Here is a 16017-nt window from a genome sequence, read left to right as displayed (position 1 = left end):
TATTTTTTATTTCATGCATCAGGCTTCTATAATCATTCTGTTGGTTGCATATCAACTTCATTTTTCCTACAAGAGCATTCTGTTTAAGATAACCTACCAGGATCTACCTTCATTATTGAAAGTAATTGCAGAAGTTTTATAAAGGAAAAATATATTTAGAGAAGTATTGGAAATAATGTTTAATGTATCAGGGAACAATTCATATCTGCCATATAGAATCATAGAAAATTAGTTTTGGAAGAGACCTCAGGAGGTCATCTAGTCCGACCCCCTGCTCAAATCAGAACCATCCCCAACTATATCACCTCAACTCTGACTTTGTCTATCTGAGTCTTAAAAACCTCCAAGGATAGAGATTCTTCTACCTCTCTGGGTAACCTGCTCCAGTGCTTTCCTACCCTTTTAGTGAGAGTTTTTTTTCCTGCTATCTAACCTAAGTTACCTTTGCTGCAACTTAAGACCATTGCACCTTGTTCTGTCATCTGTCACTACTAAGAACAGTCTAGCTTCATCTTCTTAGCCAGAAAGAATGTATGTAAACAAGCCAAAATGAAAATTTCTAGTTTGTTTTTAAAGTGAATTCTGAAGAACAGTATCCTAAGGAGAAATTCTATGGTGACAAATTTTAAATTAAATTTAGAAGGTGAACAGGAAACTAATAAAAATTAGGTTATACTCATATTTTTTTTCTTCTCTTCCTTGATATATAAAGAAGACTGAAAAGGTTACGTGGCACTCTCCCACTAGAAATTTAGATCCTTTCTGGACTTCTAGTTTCTCCCCCTCCCTCTCCCACCTCAGTGTTAGAATAATGCAGGTATAACAGTCTCCACAGTGAAGCCTTGCCTGCGTTATCATGTCTCCACTGTTTCTGCACTTTCCCGTATGTATTGGAGATACAGTCCGTGGCTCCTTTGTGCTGAGATGTTCTAAGATTCTTTCTCCGTCAATTGTAGAACTTTTCTATTATTTAGGTGGAATTGTGGGGAAAGTGTCTTGAAGACTAACAGTACAGGAAATTCTCGCTATTTGCAGACTTATGATTTGTGGATTCAAATATTCATGGTGTGTTGCACTCTCTCCCTGCGGAGCATGATCACGCTTTGTTGCAGTGCATACCCGTAATCATGGCACCTAAAAGAAAAGCAAATGATAGTGCAGCGAGTGGGCGAGAGGCTAAAAGGAAAAAAAAAGTGATGACTTTAAGCAAGAAAATTGAATTACTGGAAAAGCCTGCGAGTGGACTTAGTGCAGCCTTGGTAGGTAAAATGTATGGCATTAATGAGTCCATTGTGTGATACATTAAGAAAAAAGAGAAAAACATAAAGGATAGTGTTGCTGCAGGTGCTCCATCTAGTGAGAAAGTGTCATGTGTGAGTTGTGATCCCATAATGGAGAAAATGGAAAAAGCGTTAAGCATTTGGATTGAAGATATGGCACAGAAACAAGCACCCGTGGATGGCCCTGCTGTTTGCAAAAAAGGCTTTGACCTTATGGAAGTATTTTGCACAAGCATCAGGTGGTGAGGGGAGTAGTGATGGCAGTGCAGTTTCATTCACCGCAAGTAAGGGGTGGTTTGAGAATTTAAAAAAGAGGCACAGCCTACATAATGTGAAGTTGATGGGGCAATTGGCATCAGCAGACCATGAGGCAGTGCGGGATTGTCTCCTGCAACTTCTTAAAATCATTGAGGAAAAGGGTTACGAGCCCAAACAGGTTTTCAACATGGATGGAACTGCCTTGTTTTGGGAAAGGATGCCAACAAGAACATACCTTTCCAAGAAGGAGAAGGCTTCAAGGTAGCCAAGGACAGGCTAACTCTTCTCTGTGCTAATGCCGCAGGTGACTGCATAGTGAAACCTATGTTGCTGTACTGCACATTGAACCCCCAGGGCATTAAAGGGCAAGAATAAGCACAGCTGGCCGGTTTTTTGGTGGTCTAACAGGGAGGGCCTGGATCACGGCTGATTTATTTTTGGACTGGTTCCACAACTGTTTTGTCAGACAGGTATAAAAATATGTAGACTCCAAAGGACTGTCCTTCAAAGTGCTAGTCATCTTGAACAATGCACCAGGCCACCCACAAAGTGCAATGTGCCTACCCTGACATGGAAGTGGTTTTCCTACTGCTGAACACAACTTCCCTCATTCAGCCTCTCAACTAGGGTGTGATCGCTTCTCAATGAAATAAAGCCATCAACCATCAGCACCTGTTGGAGGGAGTTGTGGAAGGAAGCAGTCAACTATTTCACTGGTCTCCCATCTGTTGGTGAGGAGATCAAAAGGATTGTGAGAATGGTTTTTGACGTTGGAGGGGTGGGTTTTGAGGATATGGAGGAACTGGAGGTTGAAGAACTGATTGAGTTGCATGCTGAGGAACTGACTGATGAGGACCTAGCAGAACTCATGACAAATAGTGAAGATGAAGATAATGAAAATGAAGAGATGGAAGGACCTAATTTCAATTTAGGAACACTAGCTGAGCTCTTCAGATACAGCAAACAACTCACGGACAAAATGTTTGAATATGATCCCTCTATGGAACAAAGCCTTAAGGTTAAGAGAGAAATTGAGGCTGCAATGATGCCTTACCGAAAAATTTATAAGGACCTACAGAAAAAGGCTGAACAGCTTCCCATCACAATGTTCCTTTGCAAACCCTCCCTGTCAACCCCCTCCCCCTCCTCCCTGAGTCCTTTGGCCACCACCTCTGCTGACTGAGACAGAGAGCAAGGGAGGGATTTTAAGAAATTAAAGGGAGATTAGGGATCAGCTAATTGGTGATCAGTTAGCACAAATACTGTCTCCTAGCCTATTGTCGGTATTCGCGGATTTCACCATTCACAGGGATCTCGAACGTATTCCCCGCAAATTGCGAGGGTCGCCTGTACTTGCTTAGGCTTATTTGCTCCCTCAGTTCAAAGTGAGTGAGTTAAAAGTTAGTTTGGCCTTTACCACTACCCTTTCTGATGAGCCTAATAAGCCACCCTGGGCTTAAAGCAGCTCCAAGTTTGACACACAGAATTTTTTTTTTTTTTTTTTTTTAAGTGTATGGCAAATTGGTGGATTGGATGGAAAACTATAAAAGGTGAGCTGGTCAACGAAGACATACCATGAGTTTAGATTTTTGGGGGGCAGGGCATTCAAAACCATGCAGTTATTCTGCTCCCACTGAAATCATGACTGGCTTATCTTTCACAGAATTCATAGTTATGGTGGTGCTAAATATGTTAGCAAAGTTGTTTGTTTGTTTGTTTGTTTTTAAACTTCTAATATATAGACAGAATTGCACTTAGCAAGGTTACAGTGCCTTCTGTGCACTGTTTTTCATAATGTGCTAGTTTGAAATTCCTGACAACAATCTACTAAGCAAGCTTGAAGTTGTTTATTTTAGTTGAACCCAAATAAGAGCTCTCAAACACACCTTCTTGTAATTTTTTTATATCCATTTTATTTCTGTGAATAATACTTTGAAGTCAGTATTCAAGATTCAGCCGCTCATTTTTAGGTAACTTTGGAAAGTTCATAAATGTGGCACAAGGAGAGTGCTTTGCAAAGTTAGAAACTTAGACCCAGGATGGGAAGCAATATAGTTATGTTAACAGGGTACTTTCAGGGCTAATTAGCTCTTCTAAAAAGTAAGATTTATTTGCCCAAGTGCAGCATCACACAAATATGGCTAAACAAACTATAGTTCCAGAGCTAACATCTAGATTTTTTTCAGGTATCTCTGTACAGCAGACTCCAGTATGTATTTTGGCCTGTGCAGACTCCGGTATGCAGGTCAGTGCGTTCACAGTCAGCTCAGAATATATTTGTTATGGCACCATATTGTCTTTCAGTTTTGTCCACTATTCTTCCTAAAAATCTCTCTTTTTCAATACAGAAAAAGGAAAAAGTTACCTTTTCATCTGAAGGGGGCTAATATTTACTTAGTGTATTTTATTTATTAATACAGTTTACTACCACTGTACAGAAGTTACAGTCAAGACCTAAAGCTGTTCTCTGTGGCCCAAAGATTACTGACACTTCTGTCAAAAGAGAAGCAAATCCTTTTTCATGCCATTATATGCCTAAGAGAAGAAAGAATGTGAATGTACACTAAAGCACATTCAACAAATTCTAGTATCTATCTGCAGTAGTCAGGATCCTGTGTTTTAGTTTCTGCAGGTATGAGGAAAAGTGATGTTTCCCAGAATTAATGACACTCCAGCTATATTTTATGTCTGTAATAAATAAATTCAGAAGAAAGTTAGTTTTGCTTTAGCTCACCTTGTGGTCTGAGATATTCACTACTGATTTAAAGAGGTTTGGTGGCTGTGGTATATGACTTGTCTTTCTCATGTCAGATAGTTCTAGTGAAGAAAATGGAAAACCTGCATTCATTGAGGTTAATGGCACCATTTTCTATTGCCTTGCATAGGATCAGGATTTCACCCCATGTTTGTCCACTGGCTGAAAGACATGCACTTTACATTAACTCTGGTAATACTCGCACACAATTTCATCTGTCTGGAAAAATGACCAGTATGTAATTTGCTCATGTCCCTACACTGTAACTGTTACAAATACCTTAAAATGCAAAGATCTTAGAGTGCAGACCTAAGTGACAGTTTTCACCTGATCTGGCCACAGAAAGCAGTTTATAGCTGTGACCAAACACAAATGCACAGCTGCAGACTACTTCAAAAATGGCCATTTAGATGAAGATCTGAGCCCTCATTGTATGAGGAGTCAGGTGAAGATATTTCAAAACAGCCTCTTCTGTAACTTCTGTCTGTGCTGCCTCCCAGCCTCAAGTTGTTTTCAGAATGGTAGGGTCTAAAGAGAGCAGAGTGAGTTCAATCTGGGGGGTTTTCAGCCCCCTGCTGTAAAATGGGGCAGGTGTTTCAGAGCTTCCCCTGAGGTGGGGTGGGGGCTCCAATTCACCCACCCCACCCTCCAGAGCCAACTAGGGAACTCTTTGAATGAGCTCCCTCTGCTCCCTTTTCCCTCCTCCCATTCTGAAATAAGGACTGGCTGGGATGGAGGAGGGGCCATTGCTAGGGGAAACCTGCTGCAGGTACCCAGCGAGCAGCTAAACTCCCACCCCCTTTGGAAGTAACATTGAACTTCTGTTTGTTCCAGGAAATCTTTGTACTTCAGAATGCTTCCTGAAAAGCATTCTCAGTTACAGTGGGGGAGCTGCACTTCTGTCTGTGCCTTTAGTGTCCAGCATGACTGACTTCAGTCACATTGTTACACCTGAAATATATGCATGTGAGTTCATCAGGTTAAGATAATAGCTGGCCAAAACCGATAAAGAACAGAATGACTTGGAAGTAGTAATGTTAGTAAAGTATGGTATTGCTACAAATTTGCATATGAATATTCTTGTCGCTTCATTCAGATCAGGAAGCACAAAGCTATATCTTATTTTAGTGTAAATTAGCAAAAAACAAAACTAGTAAACTGCAGTATTTATAACAATCTCACTAAAGTAGAATTAATCTTTTTACAATTTTTTTTTTAAGAATTCAGAAGTAAATATCTTCTTTGTCAGGCATCTTCTTCAGTATGGCAGTGTAAGATTCAGCTTCCTTTATCAAATAGATTTCTGTAATTTAGTCTTTATTTTTTAAACTTAAAATGCCTCTGTGTGAATTTCATGTCTTTTCTTTTCATGGAAATAATTAGGAACAAGTAATATATGCATGAAAACTTAACTTCTCAGACTTTTATGTATTAAACAGTATTTTTAAATTGCAGTTTGTTGTTGCTCTAAAAAAACCCATTTCTGTTGTCCTCCTGTCATAGGAAAAGATGACAGTACCATATTCAAACTAGACAGAATATTAACATTTCATAACATATTTGTATAAAATTGCTTCTTTCCTTGTCCTGTTAGAAGGATATAAAAGGTTTTTAAAACTTTCAGGTTCCTGTTATCAAAATGGATCACTGCTTTTGTGTGATACATTTTACCAACAGGCCTGTCATTTCACATTTGACTACAGAAAAATAAATGTCTAATGGAATGATGATACCAGGGTGACCAACCTGTGACACATTTGCCACAAGTGGCACAAGCAGCCTGTCTGTATGGCATGCTCCCTCCAACCTGTCACAAGGGAACAGAGTGGCAGATAGGGCAGAGCAACAGATTGGCCAGGGAAAGGGGATCAGAGTGGCACTTGGGAAGGGTGCAGAGCTTGCTTGTGACACATCTGTCAGAAAGGTTGGCTCTCACTTATATATCATACTATATCTAGAAGTAATTCTGATGGAATAAGTTATTAGCAGGGAGCCTAGTTTTATCTGTTTAAAAATCCCAAATTCTCTGGTTTAAAAAAAAAATCTAAAATGTTCTGATTAACCCCCCTCCCCCCCAAATCTGTGTTTTTCTGCAATCAAAATGCCACTATATATATGTATCAATTGAACACAATGTTTTATTATTATATTAACAATTTGAAAGCAGTCTAGAAGTCTACCAGTACCTCAATCATTATATTATAATAAATTCTAAATACCTATATATTGGGTTGGTTATTTTCTTTTAATTATTAATATAGGAAAAAAAAGAGGTCCTTCATCCTCTTTCACTTGCGAGGATACGAGTCCAGCTGTGGCTTGTCTTGTGTGTGCCCCTTCCCCCCCAACCCCGCTTTGTTTTGCTGTTCAGCCCTGATATGCTCGTACTGTGCCCCTGCCCATGCCATTGCCCATCACGCCCAAGCTACTGTCCCCCAGCCCTGCTGATGCCCCTCACTCCCAGCCAGTGCCCCTCACTCTAAACCTGCAGCCCTTTGCAGGCTGGAACTCTGCCAGCCTGCAAGGGGAAACCTGTGGTTTCCTGTGTCTTTCTCCTTTAAAGAAGAAAATCTGTATTTTTGTGTGGTGAATGGAAAACCTGAATCTCTGGTTATTAGGCTTGAAGCTGGTATTTTTGGATGAAATTATGATCTGTCACGTGGAGATCAGATTTAAATGGTCATAATTGTCCCTTCTAAATGTATAAAATTCATAATTGTTAGTTAATAACTTTAGTTTTTAGTTTGGTTTGCCAAAACTACAAATTGATTGAGAGAATTAAAGTCTTCTTGTGATTGCAGCTTAACTCTTGATACAACACCCCATCTTTTAATTTTTAATAACAAAAAAAAAAGAAAAGAAAACCATACAACATATTAAAATCTTTTCACACTAGGAACATTTTTCTTGAAGCATAAATTAAAGGGTATATTTGTGACAAAACTGCAATTTACCTTTTTTACTCAACTTATCTTCTGTTATGTCTTCAAGCTTATATATACTTATTTTCCTAAGACTAGCTTTTACTACAGTTTATACAGTTCATGCATTTATAAAAGAGCAAGCTAGATTCACAGACCTTAACACCAGAAGGGATTACAGTGATCATCTAGTCTGACCTTCTTTGTACACAGCCTGTAGAATTTTTCCCAGAAGCTGGATTAGAGCACATCTTTTAATAAAGATACCTAGTCTTAATTTAAAGACTCTCAGCAGTGGCAAGTCCACCATTTTCTCTGGTAAGCTATTCTAAAGTTTAATTACCCTTAATGCTAAGAAATTGCATCTTATTTCAAAGCTAATACTATTCTGCTTTCCATATGTGAAACCTTAAATCTAACCCCCTTATACATAGACACTAAAATGCTATTCATAATTTTACTATTGCATAATAATTCTCTTCTAGTACAGCACACATTTTTTTTCATCTGCTTTCGCTATAAACATATTTAACATTTTGCAGTACTGTTTACAACTCTCCATTTGCCAGTTAGGTAGAATCCATGAAAGTCATTTTCTTGAAAGTTACAAAGTAAACAGTACATATTAAGTGTACAACAGAGTAATAGTGAAAGTGTCCTAGCGTATATTGGTTATCTAAGTTTGCTGCTACATTACTTTCATATTTAACTGCTTTGTTTCCTAAACTGATAAAGGATATACTGTTTGTTAAAATAAAATATACAGTTCATTGATGCTGGAAAAAATTAAGTGTATTCCTTAAAGTAAAAACATGCATAAAATCAAAGATGTCTAGATATAAAGAGCCATTTTTTCCATGCAAAGTGGTGGAAAATGTTACAAGATCTAAAATCTGAATCTTTTTTTTACTCTAATATTGAAGATGTTTGTTATATTATGTAAATAATTGCATTAAGTAGTAGAGTTGAAATTTTGTGTGTAGACTTAGCTTTGTCACTTGACTGACTTGAGTACTGAACTACACAGCTCTAACGTTCTCTGAATACAGTCTTTGGGTACATTCAAAAGTTAGCTACATAGTTTATATCAGTGGAGGTAAACCAAGATGCATTATTTGAAACCATGGGTAAGATTCTGGGTCTACCCAGGTCAGTGGCAAAATCTCATTGATTTCACTGGGACAGGATTTCAGCTGTGCTATACACACAGTGCAGTATTGTGACAAGTTTACAGTTACTCGAGGAAGCAGAAATAGATTTCTCACAGACTCTTCTGTCTAATCTACAGTTTGATTATCTGTAATCAACAGAGCTTTGCACTAGGGCCAGTCAGTAGGAACAGGTGGGATAGGATAATTGCACAGTCTTGCAATGACCAGATGTGGCTTCAGAACTTCAGGACAAAGTTCATTCTGCTTCCAACATCTGACCACTAGTGTCAGAGCCTCTCTGAGCATAGAACAGCATATAATGATCACTATTTTAGTGATTAAGCAGTAGGATATTTGGGTGGCCAGAAGCAATGAATATTAGGGCTGTGAGAAACAGCACCGTTCCGCTTCAACTTCTGTTTCGACAGAACAGTGTTTCGTTTTGTTTTGTTTAGTTTCGAAAGCACCGTTCCATTTCGTTTTGTCGAAACTGTTTTGACATTTTGCCCATAGGCTATAACGGGGAAGCACAAAACTACATATAACTTCGTCATTTCTAGTCTGATTTGAATGAAACATGTAGAGACGGTAGCCTCGTCTGACGTCATGAAGCCTGCCACATTTCAAGGAGATAGGTGCAGAAGTTTCCAAGAAACTGCGCACTTAGGTGCTAACTAGCAAAACTGTCACAGCAGTAGCAGCCTCCTGTCATCCAGCAGGCAGACTTGGGGGGCCTGCACCCCCGGGAGGGCTGCACCAGACTCCTCCCGGGGGTGCAGCCCCTGATCTGCCTACCGGATGACAGGAGGCTGCTACTGCCACCTGGGACCAGTTCTGGGCACAGCCCGCACCCAGTGCCAGGAGGATTGGTGCTGTTGCTGGTTCCAGATGGCAGGAGCAACCTTCTGTGATCCGGAGGGCAGATTGGGGGCCCATACCCCCGGGAGGAGTCCAGCACAGCCCCCACAGCCCCCCAGGGGTGCAGGCAGGCCCTGATCTGCCTGCCAGATGGCAAGAGGCTCCTGCTACTGGCTGGGGCCAACGGCAGCACCAGTCTTCCCTGCACTGGGTGCAGGCTGTGCCCAGAGTCAGTCCCAGGTGACAGGAGCAGCCTCCTGTGATCCGGCAGGCAGATAGGGGGCCCACACCCCCGGGAGGGCTGCGGAGGCTGTGCCAGACTCCTCCCGGGGGTGAGGGCCCCCGATCTGCCCGCCAAATCACAGGAGGCTGCTCCTGCTGTCTGGGGCCAGCAGCAACACCAACCTTCCCGGCACTTTGGTAAAACTTTTGAAACATTTCGAGTATCCTTGTTTCATTTTGAAGCTGTTTTTGAAGGCTTTTGTTTTGTTTCGATATCACTGTTTCGAGCTTGAAATGCATCGAAACAGCTTCAAATCAAAACACCCAGCGAAATTTCGCACAGCCCTAATAAATATGCTTTTGGAAATCCAGTTGGGGCTGTTCAACTGAGGTGTGGCTATTAAGAGAATGCAGCTGCCTTTGGTGACTTAACCACTGAATGTGTAATTGATTTGCAGCGGCTTTTAATGTTTATCACTCCTGCTTTATGCTGAGGATCTTGAATGACCCTTGTGCTTATTCATCTGCACCTGCTTTGCCAAGCTTCAGTTAATCAACTGGAAGAGAGATTCCTCTACTCTTAGATTAGGTGAGGTAGATTCATTGTATTAATTGTAAGAATCTCTGGAAAAGCCAGTGGTGTTGAGCTCTTTGGAAACTCACCAGTTTTGCAGCAATAAATAATGCCTTCTTTCTCACAACTAAATGTTTTCTCCCAACTCATTGCAACTGCCAAATATATTTCTAACAACCCAGTTCACCTTTTTGTCCCATGGCTGATTATGGAAACCCAGACTGGAGAGAGGGTACTTTAATTTATCTGAGTAGTTGTACAATACCTGTGGAATATACCCTTGGAAGTCTGCAGGGTAAGTGAGTAGTGTTTCACAACAGGACTCAAGACTAGGGTACTGTCATGTCTAGTATTAAGAGTTCATGCTATAATTTGCACAACTTCTTAGAAACCAAGGTTCCTGATAGCTAGTGTAGTTACTTATGAAATGTGTTATCTTACTATGTTGGGCATTGTAGTCACTGACAAAAACCCATTTGTGTTTTTTTTCTTTTTGTGAAACAGTTGCATTTTAAAATGCTGCTGTTGAAAGGTGTTGAATATGGTAGCAAGCTAACATAACCATTAGGGCCATGTGAAATAGCACCATTTCGTTTTGACTTCCGTTTCGACAGGACAGGGTTTTGTTTAGTTTCGAAGGACTGTTCCATTTCATTTCGTCAAAACTGTTTCAACGCTGTTTCGATGTTTCACCCATAGGCTACAATGGAGAATCATGAAAAATGCCTATAACTTTGTCATTTCTTTCCTGATTCAAATGAAAACAGCAGGGAGAGTAACCCCTGCTAAGGCCACAAAGCCTGTCAAGTTTTAAGGAGATAGGTGCAGAGGTTTCTGGGAAACTGCACCTCAGGCTGCTGACAAGCAAAACTCATGACGTGTGACTGTTTATGTGTGTGTATGAAGGCACAGCTGTTTTACCATCCCTCCCACAAAGCACTGGGATTGGAAGGGACTTCAGGGAAGGGTCACAGTCACTGACCAGCTACACAATCAATATCAAAGGAGTCTTTCCCCCACTCTTCCTCCTCCCTCTCCTTACTTTTTGTTTCGCTGTGAGCAAGCCCAGCTTTGAAACTTGAAATGTTTCAAAACTTTTGAAACGTTCTGAGTGCTCTTGTTTTGTTTCAAGGCTGTTTTGAAGGCTTTTGTTTCAATTTTACTGTTTTGAGGTCAAAACGAGTCAAAACAGCCTCGAAACGAAAAGCATGCCAAAATTGGTATGTGTTATGATTCAGCCCAGGAGCATCCTTCTGGAGTCCAAAGGCATTATTATAAAAATGTTTACCAACTGATTAATAATAACTTAAAAGCTTAAACTAATGCTTACAAACAGGACATGTTTTTAAAAAATCCACATAAAATGAATGAACTTCAACACTCAGCATGGCAAGTAAGTAAAGTTGATGCAGTTCCTGCAGCTTCATTTTTAGTACTAATGCACATGACAAAATATGTAATATGATTCATAACTCCAGGTTCTTTGTCTTGAGAGAAACTGAAAGTCCTATTTTTTGTGGCAGTGAAAAGGATCCTCCAGTACTTGATATTAAATGACTATAGCATTTGGCTGTGGTGAAGAGATGGATTCTGGGTGCACCATGCAGCAATATTCTGAGGAAAGACAACTTGAACTAGGATCATGTCTAGCATTTTCTGATGCATCTCCCTTTCTTTGCCCTTTGTTCCCTTTCTTTCTCATTCTCCTCCTTGTCATCTTCCATAAAGCGCATTCTCATCTTATCAGTCTTTTTTTGTGAATTGTTTGTTCACAGGTATGAATTTGTGGGACTCTAATCTTTGTTATCCCTTGCTACTTTCACCCCAAATTGGTGAGGTGAATAGGAAGGTAGAAAGCAGCTTTCCATGCAGTAGTCTGATCAAGTCAATTGATGTGAAACTCAAAAGTTACTCTAAATGTGAACACAGCAACAAGTAAAATCTTTTCCCCCGCTTTTTTCATTTTCATATTTCTTTCCCACAGTTGCATGCTTTCTGGTATAGCAAGCAGCTTTTAAATAAGCTCAAAGGGATATTGTGTACTACAGCAGTGGAATCCCTTGATTTTCTTTCCTGTAAATAGATGTGAAGAATGGCATACTAATAAGTCTCAATTTACCTTTAGGTGATATTTGCAAGCACATACTCAAAAAGTAGAAAATGAACCCTGATCAAGAGGTCAGAGGCCAGAGAAATGGTATTTTTGATAATAATGTTAGCTGATATGAAGAGACTACACCTTAAAATGTATAGGTTTTAAGACCAGGATTCTTATATACTTTTGTGCCTTCTACGTCATTGAATGATTTTTTTTTCCTTTGATTCACTGTTATATCAGATGTCATGCCTTACAATGATATGTGAAATACTTTATCCTGGACTACATTTGCATGTTGTTAGCAATATTATAGCTGCTCAGATACTGTTGTGCAATGTAGTGTTTATGATGTACAGTTACTCTGCTTAACAAAGATGCCTTTTCAATAATGTGAAATGATCTGATCCTGAAATTCTGTTGATACTCGGAATTCAGAAAAAATATGATCTTAATATGTACTGTAGCTACAACGTTGTGATGCATAGTTCATAATTCAGTGGCACCAAAAATCCCCAGCCATGAAGTTGGCACCCTGTTTTGTTATGGTGGGCCAGTGATTTTATACCAGGGTACCATAGCACTCTGGGATGCATTGAGATCCTTTCAAGAGTGCTGCAGCATGCCACACCATGTTAGCACTGTTAGGTATGCAAGCATGATTCACAAGATTGCTTTTAACGCTATGGATTTCCATTTGAATTCTGACCTGTTGTGGGCTTTCTGACTTTTCTAGAATTGAAGAATAGCTGTATAATTTTTTTCTTGTCAAAGTCGGGTACAAATGAAGAGCTGACACTTTCCGTATGGCGACTTGTCTGCTGAGGGTTCTATCAAAGGGTGCCTTTAGTTTAAAAAGGTTGAAAATCACAGTGCTAGGAACTGTGCAAATACAGAACAAAAAAGATTTTCCCCTTCCCAAAATACTTACTATCTAAGTATCTATTCCCACTTCCTTCCTCTTCAGACAGCTTTTTCAGTCTGGGAATCCTTGTGTCCTTGATACTATTTGGCAGGCAAGATCTTTGCTTCAAGTCTGACCTTGCAACTGTCCTTCAAAAAAAAATTCCCAACATGCTGTGCCTTCAGTCATGAACATAGCAGATTTGTACTAGAGTTTACATGGTCTTAAAACAATTTTTATGCAACTTTGTTCCTCTTTTCTCCCCCTGCCCTTCCCTTCCACCCCGAGTTGTTTTTGGCAGGGGGGGGTTGGGCTTTGTATAGAAAATTGGAGTAAGGTTCTCTCTACTGAGTAAGGATGTAGCAAACAAGCCACAAACTTTATGGGCAAAGCTTATTCTAAGAGGGCTGATCCATATGAACCAGCTCACATGTCAGAGCCCACAGAAAGAGAAGTGAGCGAGCTGCTGGAACTAACGGTCAGTGAGGGGTAAGATCTAGGCTGAGATCACTGAGCAGGCCACAAGAAAGTTCTCTTCACTGAGACCAGTCGTTGGCATGGCTGTGCAGATGCACAGATGCAGGACCATAGGAAATTTGGGCTGAAAGGGACCTCATGAGTCTATCTGATCTAGTCCTGTGCTCAAGGCAGGATCATCCCTGACTAAACTATCCCGGCCCAGTATCTGTTTAACCCGCTCTTGAAAACTTCCAAGGATGAAGATTCCACAGTTTCTTCCAATGCTTGATCACCCTCATAATCAGAAAGTTCCTTCTCTCCAACCTACGTTTCCCCTGCTGAAGCTTGAGGCCGTTGCTCTTAATCCTGTCCCTTACAGCCACAGAGAAAAGCCCGTAATCATCTTCTCTATACTTGCCCTTCAGGTATATGAGACTGCTCTCAAATCTCTTCTCAGTTTTCTCTTCAGCAGACTAAATAACCTTAGTTCTCTCAGGTTTTCTCATAAATCCTGCCTCCCAAGCCTCTAATCTTTCTTGTTGTTTTATGCTGGACTCTTTCTAAACTGTCCACATTCTCCTTGACGTGTGGGGCCCAAAACTGGATGCAGTTCTTTGCAGAAGGCCTCACCAGTGCTGAATGAAGTGGAAGAATCTTGGTTTGTGACACTCCTGTTAATATAATCTAGTATGCTGTTGCTCTTTTTTGCAAGAAGAGCACAGTGTTGGCTTATATTCAGCTTCTGATCTACTTTAACCCGTGGTCTTTCACTGAAGTACTGCAGCCCAGCCAGTCATTCTGTTCTCCACGTTTCTTCAATTTCTGCATGCAGTTATTCCTTCCCAGATGCAGGACCTTGCACTTGTCTTGCACTTGAATCTCAGCTGATTTACTGAGGACCATTTTTCCAATGTGTTCAGGTCATTCAGGATTCTAGCTCTGCTCTCCACAGTATGTACAACTCCACCAACTTGGTGTCACCCACAAATTTGCTAAGCATACACTTGATCCCATCAACCAAATCATTAATGAAGATGTTGAACAATTCAGGACCCAGGACAGACCCCTCAGAGGAAACCCACTTGATTCTTCCTCCCAACTAGACATTGAGACTATTCTGAGCACAAAGATGCAACCAGTTATGTATCCACTTGACAGTACTTTTGTTTATCCTATATTTCCTTAACTTGTTAATGCAAATGTTATAAGACAGTGTCAAAAGCATTGTTAAAATCAAAGTACATCACATTCACTGCTCTTCCCGTATCTACATAGCCAATCTCCTTTATCATAGAAGTAAATCGGGTTAGTCAGGCATAACTTGCTCTTAGTTAGTCTATGCTGGCTGTTCCTGATCACCTTGTTCTCCTCTAGGTACTTTACAATGCGTTCCTTGAGGACCTATTCCTTGATCTTTCCAGGTATAAGGTCAGGCTGACTGGTTTGTATTTCCCTGAATCCTTCTTCCCTTTCTTATAGATGAACACTGTTTGCTGCTTTCCAATCATCTGAGACCTTATTTGACCTCCATGGGTGTGTCCAGATGAACGCACACATGCATTTCCCCGGGAACAAATAGCAGCATCACATAGTTATGCCGCTGCTGTTTGTTCCTGGATGCCTGTGCACATGTACTCAGGTATACGGCAAGTTGCCTCAGGTTGGGTAGGAGAGGCTGGTGCCAGCACCTGGGCTGGCTCCAGCAGCCTTACCTGGAGTCCTGGGGGCCTCCAGCAGATGAGTTTCAGGTGGCACACACTGCCACTGTACACACCACCCCACTTTAAGGTGCTGTGTTTTTGATACTGCGATCTCCCAGTGTTTAAAAAAAAAAAAAAACAACCCTCAAACAATCTGCCACACTGCAAATTAGCAGTGCGGTGAATGCCTGCATGTGTGGCACTTGCAGTTTGCAGTGCAACAGACAGGTGTGCAGCACTGTATACTGCATATGCAAGCTTGTCTGGATGTGCCCCATGAGTCCTCAAAGTTAGCTAATGGCTCTGAAATTATCTCAGCCAAGTCCTTCAGCACCCTAGGGTGCATACGGACTCCATAACCTGTTCTGACGTTACTCAAGGCTGCTTGTTTTCTTCCCTGTCTCTGCTGCCAACTGTCCTTGATGTCTGATAGTTGCCTTTATTTGTGAAGACTTAAGTTAAAAAGGCATTGCTTCAGCCTTCTCTGAATTATCCTGCACACTGTCTTTTTGGTCTCCTTGATAATATGCTTTTTGTCTCAGGAATTGGCCAAGGTGCTTAAAAATATTGCTTTCTACCAACTGTTAAAGCAGGGATAGGCAACCCCTGGCACACGTGCCAGAGTGTGGTACTCCAAAGCATTTTTCTTGGCACATGCACTTTGGGGTGGATGGAAGGGAAAGGGCTGGGGCTGCCACAATAGGGATCGGGCCTTTCCTGGCTTCCCCACCATCTGCCCCAGCACGACAGCAACTTACACATCAAGGTTGTGGGTGTTTTTGGCACCCTGCCCATAAATGTTGCTGACCCCTGTATTAAAAGTTCAGCAAAAAGTATCAA

General features: G+C 40.9%; 1 protein-coding gene across 8 annotated transcripts in view; it reads left to right on the top strand.

Annotated features, from left to right (window-relative positions):
* The window catches only part of MBD5 (methyl-CpG binding domain protein 5), a 290901-nt gene that overhangs the window by 114959 nt on the left and 159925 nt on the right, over positions 1 to 16017 (top strand). For 2 of the 8 annotated variants that reach the window (XM_019480376.2, XM_019480373.2), the window contains one exon: positions 3725 to 3783. The exons of the other annotated variants lie outside the window; for them this stretch is intronic. The gene's annotated coding sequence lies outside the window, so the exon portion shown is untranslated. The remainder of the gene's footprint in view (positions 1 to 3724; positions 3784 to 16017) is intronic. 8 annotated transcript variants of the gene reach the window in all.

Source organism: Alligator mississippiensis, chromosome 4 (assembly GCF_030867095.1).
Source record: "Alligator mississippiensis isolate rAllMis1 chromosome 4, rAllMis1, whole genome shotgun sequence".
Lineage (NCBI taxonomy): Eukaryota > Metazoa > Chordata > Crocodylia > Alligatoridae > Alligator > Alligator mississippiensis.
Note: the sequence above shows the minus strand (reverse complement) of the source record. Positions and strands in the feature narration are given on the sequence as shown.